Source organism: Rattus norvegicus, chromosome 6, assembly GCF_021556685.1.
Source record: "Rattus norvegicus strain SHRSP/BbbUtx chromosome 6, alternate assembly SHRSP_T2T, whole genome shotgun sequence".
Classification (NCBI taxonomy): Eukaryota; Metazoa; Chordata; class Mammalia; order Rodentia; family Muridae; genus Rattus; species Rattus norvegicus.
In genome coordinates this window covers 36969565-36980206 of record NC_141539.1, presented here as the reverse complement: position 1 = coordinate 36980206, position 10642 = coordinate 36969565, and positions in this window count along the sequence as shown.

Sequence of the window (10642 nt, the reverse complement as noted above, 5' to 3'; positions counted from 1 at the left end):
TGAGTAACGGAGCCTCTGTACAACTGCTTTTCTTTAATTTTTGTATGTTTTAAATTTTAGATAAAAACACATGGTATGCATAAAGTGGGATAACCATATTTTTGAGTATATGCACATATATATTATACAGATATATAATTTAACAGACACAACTGTTTTCCATGCGCTATGGGACGTAGGTTGTTTGTTTGTTTGTCTTTTTACTGAGGCTTTTATTTTCCTTTGTTTGGTTGGGTCTCCAGGCTTCCTTTGCTTACTTCCTTGAGGTAAGTGATGGCAACATCTTAAATTTGTTCCGTGTGTGTAGCTCATCTCGTGAGTGAAGAGGCTTTGCAAATATACAAGGATAATGTGCACATTTTGCTGTGTTTTAGAAACGTATATTTTCCCCTATTTTATTATATCTCCTGGAAGTCTTTCCCAGATAGATTACATATTAGGAATTGCTCTTTTTAAGGGAATTATGGTATTTAACATTATGCATGTGTTTTAATTTTGTTTTCAGGACATTTTCTACAGAGAGACACCCATTGTTTAGTTCTTTGCTGCAATGAATCCAGCTGCAGTACCCATATATGGGAATATTCCCTTACATAGGATAATTAATCTCTCCAGGATAACTCCTTGTCAGTGAAATTGCTGGAGCAAAGGAATGTACCCATTTTAATAGACGTTAACATATTCCCATCAACTCAGCTGAAATGTCTACGCGGAAATGGCAATCCCATTTCATTTGTGCTACTAATGTTTTGTTCCAGCTTTATTGAGGGAAATTGATGAGTGGAGCTTGGTAAAATGAACAGTGTGACAGATGTCTACATAGAGAGGCGATCATGATGCTGAAGCAGATGATCACACCCCTCACTTCTACATCAACATTAGGTTTTTAATCCCTTAAAGGTTTTGCCTAGATGGGAAGTCTAAAGTGATTGTTGTCAGTTTTCCAATTGCTGGAGAAACTTAGCAACTCCCAGTGTTTGTAGCTTCTGAATTTATTATTGTCTGAATCTTCTAGTCTTGGCATTCTGTATGAGATTCTTCATCCAATGTACAGGGACTTATATAGGAACCATAAGAAAGCTTTAGATCATCCTGTAGTCAATCGTGTCCATTTTTAATATTGTGACTCTGGATGTTCACATATAATTAAACTCTTTCTTATTTTGGAGTTATATGAATTGAAGTCTTCCAGGTTCCTTCCTCTCATTTTTGACGTTTACATAGAACTCTTAATTCAGCTGGAGATTCTTTTCAAGAAACTTAAAAAAAAAGTATAATGTGCACAGCAAAAGTGTATTATTAAAGGATTGTAGAAAGAAAAGAGCCAAGCTGAGTCCTCACCAACTGTCTACTGAGAAGGAATCTGAAGGAATGGTAATTGCCTCCCCTACCCATGCTCCTCCTCCTCTTCCTCCTCCTCCTCCTCCTCCTCCTCCTCCTCCTCCTCCTCCTCCTCCTCCTTGTTCTCTTCCTCCACCTCCATAATTTTGTCTCCTAAAGCCAAACACAGTAGTTCAATTTAGTGGTTACCAACCTTGATATAAGTTAATTTGTACATCATTAATTTAAAGATTTTCATATATGAACCTGACTGGTCACTGACTCCCAGCAGTCATCTCCCAAGTGTGGGATTGACAGTTATGTGCCACTGTGCTGGCCAATAGGCTTTCTTTTAAACCCCACTTTATTTGCAATTAAAATGTTTTCCTATATCTCCTGAAGAAAGTTGACAAAATTGAACACTCATAAGTTGTACAATGTTTGGGCTCCTAGTCCATGACTCTATGGAGTCATAGAGTCAGATGGTATATGTTTATTGATCCCTTTCATTATCTTGAGAATTACGTTTTCTATGAATTAAATCTTATCAACTTTCATCAACATTTAATTGGAAAATTTCAGATTTATTGTCACGAATTGTTCATGGTATTTTCTTACAATCTTTTAAACAGTGTTATGGTCTGGAGTAATATTGGATCTGGATGCTAGGGAGGAAGGATGTAGAGGGAAACCACCCTTTTCACCATGTGTCATCAAGGGCACTTATTATTAGCATGACATCTGCGATGAGGTAAACAAATCTTGGTCTCCAGGTCGATGTAGTCTTCAGACATTTTCATCAGACTTACAGGCAATGGTGAAAGTCTGCACCCCTCTGAGGGGATTATTCATATAAACTACCAAGCTCCTTCTACACAGGATCTCTCTCTCTCTCTTCTGGTTGAGCCCTCCTTTATGTCAGTATGGGCCCATGGAGATTTACCTGATATTTTAGGATATCAGCTAGGCCTATATTGTGATTTAGATCTTTCTAAATTGGGCTGTTCGAAGCTCTTTCATCATATACTCTTGTCCCTTTGGCATTGGCCCTATAGTGGTTTGAATGAAAATGGCTCCCATAAGTTCACAGGGAGTAGCATTATTAGGAGATGTGGTCTTGCTGGAGTAAGTGTGTCACTGGGGATGGGCTTTGAGGTTTCAAATGCTCAAGCTTCGCCCAGCGTCTGTCTCTTCCTGCTGCCTGCAGATCCAGAAGATGTAGAACCTTCAGCTCCTTCTCCAGCTCCACGTCTGCCTGCAAGACTCCATGCTTCCTGCCATGATGATAATGAACTAAACCTCTGAACTGTAAGCCAGCCCCAGTTAAATGCTGGCCTTTATAAATACTGCCATCATTACATTGTTTCTTCACAGCAGTAAAACCCTAGGTAAGACAGTCCCATTAAGGTTTGCCTTGGAACACAAATTTTCTTCCTCTTGCACTAAGAGACATTCTAGGTCTGAAATTAGCCACATGTGTAGAGCTCTGGTTCCTTTCATTTGAGAATGATGCTATGCATAAGGGTCTGGCTGCAGGAAAGATGAATGCATTTCTTTTTGTTTCTTCCCATTGGATTTCTTTGGCCCTAATTTGCTCTTCTTTCCCAAACTTTTCAGGATGATTCCAGGTTTTTTTTTCATTATCATTCATTTTCACATTTTAAATTCACATTTCTCTTTTAAACTATGTGCTGGTTACATTTTTGTCAACTCGACATAAGCTAGAGTCATTTGGAAAGAGGGGACTTCAAATGAGAAGATGCTCCAATCAGATTGGCTAAGCCAGGGAGCAAGCCTGGGTTGTTCCATGGCATCTGCCTCCTGGTGTTAAGTTCCTGACTTGAGTTCATAACTGACCTCCCTTTATGAAGAATTGTGATTAGGACTTAGAATCCAAGCAAACTCTTTTCTCCTTGAATTGCTATTTTGACTCACGATGTTTTATCACAACAATCAAAACTACACTAATATGAACCATAATTCAGAACAAAAACTAAAACCAAAACTAATAAAAAACCCAACCCCCAAACCAACAACCACAAAACAGTTGCTTTCCATGAAGATTTCTTTTTCATTTTTCCCTCCAAACTAACTCCATCAACATCATAGAATTTTCCTGAATAAAGTTAAATTCTTATAAATTTGCTGACACTTCCTCAGTGATCCACACACCACTTATTAATGCTGTGTGTGTATGTGCAAAGACTGTGCAATTTGGGGGTGTAGTGTTCCAAATAGTCCTTGAAATTATGTTTGTCAACTGTGTATTTTATATCCTTGCTAATGCTCATCCATTTTTTATACCAGATAGTGAGCAAGGTATAATTCTTTACTTTGATAATAGACTTACTGCTTTTACCCTTTAGTTATCTTGGTCCTTTATTATTATTATTGTTTCAACCAAATCCCAGACAGAACAACCCAAGGGGAGGAGTTATTTACCCTGTTCTAAGTTTTGGTCCATCAGCACAGGGAAAGGAGTGATGGAGGAGAGTTGGCCGGTATTCAGCTCACTTCATCTCTTGGACCCCATTGAATGGCATAGCCCACCTTTAGGGCGGGTCTGCCTTACTTAGTTAAACTTTCCTGGAAACAAGCTAACATACATGCCCAAGTATTTGTTTTCATGGGCGTTGTCAATCCAGTTCAGACGATCAACTCCTAGTGATGAACCTTAGGATTCTCCTCACCTTTCAGATGTTTAAGGCTATCTTGTAGTCAGACTTCCATTTGATTGTTGAGAATTCAGCTTTAAATCTGACTGGTTTTCTCTTAAAATAATTACCCTGCCTCTTCCCTTGCTTGTCCTTAAGAATTCATCTTCCTTTTCAAAAAAATGTTTGTATAATATGCCTCTGTTTATAGCTTTGTAATTCTTCTGTTGGATTTTGATCACAGTTTAATATTTAAGTGTACTTTTTGAAGTCCTGTTTTGTTGAATCCGTAGACATGAAACCTTTGGATATGTATTGAATCCTTTCCTCCTTCCTCTTGTGAAATATCCCAGCCACCACCATGCTAAAGGTTTTCACTGTCACACATCCCATACAGTTTCCTTCATTTCTAACTCCTCCATGCTCTGTTGCAGTCTACATATCGTCCCATAGCTCTGTGTAACTCAACACATTCTTAACTCAGTACTGCATTCTCAGGTCTATGATTTCCATCAGTTTTTTTTAATTGTTTCCCATCCTTTGCTAAAACAATTTCCATTTTATCTTGTCCTTGACTCTGCAACTCAGTCACCCCACATTCCATTTAATACCTCCAGGATCAGAATTGCCTGTTGGCTTTGTTCCGTTGGTCTTCCGCCATACATTATACTGCTCACTTTTGATTGACTACAGAACACTGCTTGGGGAAGTCAGAGATGCCATCTTCTCTTGGATGAGATATTTTTGCTAAATAGCAAACTACCCTAAAAATGTCAGGAACTGACCTGTCTTGATGCTATGCTTGCTCTGTTGGTTCCTTCTTATCCTCGAAGATGGTGCTGGTCTCTATAGGAAGTCTCAAAGGGCTTCTGGGACTCTGCCATATTATAGGATAAGCAATTCTGTGGTGTCCCAGTTCCTTGAGATTGGCTGCTATTTGCTCAGCTTCTCAGATTTTCAGTCCCAGCATTTTTCTCTACTTGTCTCCCCTGGTAAAGCTACGTGAAGCATGGAGTACTTGTCCTTTCTCCTTTCTCAGAGTTTGCCTCTACTCTTCTCCCTGCTTTTGTTGCTCTCCAGTAGCATCAAAGGCACACATCTTGTAATTTATTTAGCTCTTCTAGATTGGGTAGAACACTGGATCAGTCTTAAACAAACCAGGTAAGTTATGGCCAGCTATAGTTTGTTTTTATTTTGCAGCGGTATGACTTAACGATGAAATATACTTTTGAAGACAGAATTATTCTGCCGTGACCATTTGTTAAACAACCCATTCCCCATCTATAGAATTGAACAACAAACATCACAGTAAATTAAATCTCATATATTCTGGCATCTATGTCTGGATTTTCTACTTGATACCTTCTTGCCTTGTAAAATGGAGGCCCATTTTTTGTGTTCTTCTAACTAATTTGCTGATTGCTAGAGTTTCGAGGTTCAAACACTTTGATGCATATAGTCACGGACTATTGATTTGCATTGCCATGTAGCATTGGAATATAACAAGTATTCCACAACTTGCTCATTCTTTTCTATGATTATGTCTAATTTTGGTGTTTTGAAATAATGGTTGTATGATACATCATTATGTATCTCTATTGTACATATACAATACACATACACATACAGTGTCTTTATTATATAATCTCACTAGTAGACTATAAGGCATTTTGTAGATATTTCAAATTGCCTCTGTTCAGCTCAATTGCTTACTTATTTATTGGAGTATTTTTCTTCTGTATTAAATTCTTTGCATTCCAGATATTAACTCATCATCAGAAGAAAGGCTGGTGAAGGTGTTTTTGTTCTGTAGGTTTCTCTCTTTACTTTGTTTATTGTTTTCTTTGCTGCAAAGAAGTCTTTAAATTTGATGGAATCCTATTTGTCAGCTCTTGGTATTATTTTCTAAGTTGATAGAGTCTTATTTCTATATCTGGAGAATTGCCCTGTCTCTTTCCCAAATACTTAAAAATTTCAGTCTCCATTAATGCCTTTGATCCATTTTTAATTGATTTTTATATAAGGTGAGGTTGGTTTGTCATTGATGTATCCTAAATATGGACATCTTATTTTCTTATTTCATTTATTAAAAAAGCTATCTTTTCTCCAAAGTATGTTTTTGGCATTTTTGTTAAGAATCATGTGGCCATACAGAAGGGGAGGGGGAGGGGTTAGGGGGATGTTGGCCCAGAAACCGGGAAAGGGAATAACATTCGAAATGTAAATAAGAAATACTCAAGTTAATAAAGAAAAAACAAAACAACAACAACAAAAAAAGAATCATGCGGCCATAGCTGTGTGAGTTTATTTCTGGGGTCTTTATTCTAGTTCATTGGTATAAGTATCTGTTTGCAGTAGGATCGTGCTGTTTTTGTCTCTATGGCTCTTTAGTATAATTTGAGGCCAGGTACTGCCAGTATTGTTTTGAAATCAGAATTGCTTTAGCCATTAATTTTTAACTTTATTCAATTTTTTTTTTTGAGACAGGAGTTTTGGTATGGCCCTGGCTGTCCTGGAACTCACTCTGTAGACCACACTGGCCCTGGATTTAGAGATCCACCTGCTTCTACCCACTGGTTCTTCTTGAGACAGTTTCAGTTTGTGGTGCAGTTGGCCTCAGGATTGCTGTGTAGCTGAGACTGGCCTTGAACTGCTGATCCTACTGCCTGGACCTACATTTTCTGAGATTATAGGCAAGTACCACCATATCCAATTATTCTGGGCTTCTGTACTCCCATATGAATTTGAGGATTTCTTTTGCTATTTCTGTGAAGGATGTAATTGGAATTTTGCTTCAGATGATATTCATCTATAAATTTCTTTTGATCACATGGCTACCTCACATCATTTTGTGTGTTGCTACAGATGTTTATGACAAACGTAACAATTGTTAATGAAGATTAGAGAATGCGAGATTCTGGTCTCACAATGGAAATCATCGCAGCTTGTAGCTGCATTCCCATGTCTGTTACAGAGTACTCATTATAGCCGAGATTTGGAAACAATGGAAATGACTTGTGATGATTTGAGTGAGCCCTTCCCTCCTCCTAATGCTCAGGCATTGGAGCACTTGGAGACAGTTGTTGGTCCTGAGTGGGCAGGCCACCTTTTATGAGGTTGAACCTTGCTGGAGGGAGTATGTCACTGGGTGTGGGCTTTGAGAAATTATAGCCTTGCCCTAGTTCCTGTGTGCTTTCCCTCCTTTATGGTTGAAAATGTGAATTCTCTGCTTCTTGTACCTGATACCATGGCACCTCATATTATTATGGCCTCCCCCTCAGGAGCTAAAAGTCAAACTAAACTGTTTCTTCCATAAGTCATTTTAGTCATGATGTTTTATTGCAGCCACAGTAAAATGACTACCGAGTGTCTATTGCGGGACGAACAGACAAAGAAAATAGCACATATACAAAGAGCATGCTTCAAGCATAACAGCAAAGGGAATCACACATATACCATGAGGACAGTATGCTAATGTGTTATCTGAAATAGCCAAATTCACAGAAGCAGGGAGGAGAGTTGTGGTTGTCAGGGTTTGAGGACTTTGAGGACAGCAAGATGGGAGGAGAGTTGATCAAAGACGGCAAAGCTTCAGTTATGCAAACAGTGCATTCAGAAAAGGCAGTTCGCTTGTGACTGTAGTCAATGGTTGCCATCTCTGCGTGGCATCTGCTGAGAGTGATGATCTCAAACATTCTCACTTCATGTGATGTAACAGACAATATTCACAAGGTTGACAGTGTTAATTAGCTCACACCATATGCATATAAAACAGCACCACAACACATACAGTTCTATTGAATGCTTCCATAAGTTTGAAGAGACTAGTTTATCACCTCTTGCTTGTAGTTGTTCATGGTTTGAATCTTTTGTCGCACATGCGTCCTTGAGAAACCAAGTATGTGTTTGAGTGGAGTGCTAAGACATAAGCATACTTCATTTCCCACACGTTGACAGGTAGCCCTTCCAGGAGCCACACCAGTTCACTTAGTCTTTGTGGTGGTTTGAATATGCTTGGCTCAGGGAGTGGCACTATTAGGAGGTGTGGCCTTGTGGGAGGAAGTGTGTCACTGTGGGGATGGGTTATCAGAGACCTTCCTCCTAGCTGGCTGGAAGCCAGTCTTCTCCTGTTTTCCTTCAGAAACAAGATGTAGAACTCTGAGCTCCTCCAGCGCCGTGCCTGCCTGGATGCTGTCATGCTTCCAGCCTTGATGATAATAGACCCTCTGAACCTGTAAGCCAGCCCAAATTAAAGCTTGTTCTTTGTAAGAGTTGCCTTAGTCATGGCGTGCCTTCACAGCAATGAAACCCTAACTAAGACAGTTGTGGTGGAAAAGATCTTTTTTCATGGATTTGCTATCCACTGACATTGCTTGATGTTGGTAATTTTATTGAGAGCATCCTCTGAGCTTGCTTTTTCTTGCTACACAGATAAAGGGTAGTAGGTATTTATAGTCATTATTTAGTCTTACTTTTTATTTGCAGCTTTTTTGTTATTATTGTTTCATGTGTTTTTGAGTCTTTGTTGAATATACTTGGACCTTTTTGGCAAGCATGTAAGAAATAAGGAAGGATTTCATCTGGAGGGGTTGGGCCAGTAGATTTTCATGCAAGTATGTCTAGATGAAGAATGTAGAAAAATGGACTGACTGCTCTATCCATGTCCTCTAGACTGAATGCATGATGACAGGCTGTCTAAGTTAGGGCTCTGTTTCTGTGAAGATACAACACAACCATGACAACTTTGATAAAGGAGACCATTTCATTGGGACTGGCTTACAGTTTGAGAGATTTAGTCATGGCGAGAAGCATGGTGGCACGCAAGCAGACAGGATGCTGGAGAGGGAACTGAAAGCTCTACATCAGGATCCCAAGGCAGCAGGAACAGACAAAGCACACTTCCTCCACCAAGACCACACTTACTTTAACTTAAACAAGGCCACACCTCCTAATGGTGCCACTAACTATGAGCCTATTGGAGCCATTTTTATTCACACAGGCTGAATGTGATTTTTTTTCCCACTTGTAAGAACTTTCTTCCCTGTACACTGCAGTTACCAATCTAGACTGCAGGCAGAGGCCCTCTATTCATTATGTTAAGGGTAATAAATTTGATAGTTAACTGTCCAAGCTGCAAACATCCATTAATTGGGCACTCCCCTGCTCACTCTAGCTTTCTAGACTGCAGTATGACTCACTGATATGCTTGATTATCTTTTTATTTGTTCTGAACAAGAACGTTTTATCCTTCAGCCTTGAATAGCTGACATACATCTCAGCAGGTAAAGGAATGTACTACTTTGTATGTATACCACGTGGTGTCAGCAACATTATTTCTGCCATTCTTTACTTGGCGCACTTGACTTATGATTAGACCACTTTGACTTGATTGTATCTACTGAGAAGAAATCGTCCGTGGTCATAGTGCAATGTAGAATAGCTCTCATTGTGTACTATTGACTGTGGACCTTAAAAGCAAAGTCCACACCATGGTAATGATAACATCCAACTAGAACAACAAAGATGGTCAGTTCCACTCATATTCATCAACAAATCTTGAACATCCACTGGTCTGGACTATTTCTTTGTCTGTTTTATATAGCTCATGTGTTAATGAAACAATTTAATGCTTGGGAAATGTCATCTGTAGATCACATTGGTTTTATGAAATACAGTGTTGTTCTGCTTTACTCTGGTTCTCGGGTCATCTCTGCTAACCCTCATTTTTTTCGTAACCTCTGTCACTTCGCAAGTCATGTGGTCATCTACACTGACTCCTCCTGTGACCCTGCTATCTCTTACACAGCATTACAGTTGGAGAAGAAAATGTCGCTTTCAGGGTCCTGTGTTTGTACACTTGGTTTCTGGCTATTTGGGGGAAGGTTGTGTAATTTTGGGGGAGGTGGTGTCTAGCGGGAGGAAGAAGGTTTCTGTACAAATCAAGCAAGGCTCAGGCCATGAGTTTTATAGCCAAGTTCCACTTTCTATCCTGTTTGTCCTTCATGATCTACTCATAAAATTAGCTCTGTGAGCCACTCTGGTCATTGTGTTTGTTGGGCTCTGGTGGACTGTACCCTCAAACTGTGAGGTGTTGGCATATAGCAATGAGGAGAATAGCTAATACAGAAAGTGAGTTCTTGTTTAGAGACTTGTTTACTTTCTTGCTTACCACCCAGTCTGAAAAAGGCAGTTCAGTGACTAAACCCTAACTCTAATCCTAACCATACATCATGGTGGCTGGGCTGAGTGGCCATATATAGCTACAAGCCTAGAAACACTGTGTTGTGTATTCGGCTCATTCTGGTAGATGCTAATGAGGAGGCCATGCACGTTTTCCCATTGACCAACCAAGTAAATTACAGAACAATGGTTTGGAGTTTGTAACTCTATTTCTTATATTTCCTTTGAAGGAAGGACCCTTATATTTTGTTATATTCTTGGCCTTTTTACATGGATATCTAATAGGCAAGTCACCTGAATTCCCAGGTTAAATTATTTTGTTGTTGTGTCCCCCTCCCTCCCATTTCACTCCTCCACTTTGTCAGACTGTTCTTCCCCAGTGTTCTTCAACCTCAGTATTTGCCTTTACATATATCTGGCAAGAGATTTTAGGTCCCTTAGTTTCTTTCTTTCCCTTATGTTTTATAGACATTCCTAATAGCTTAACC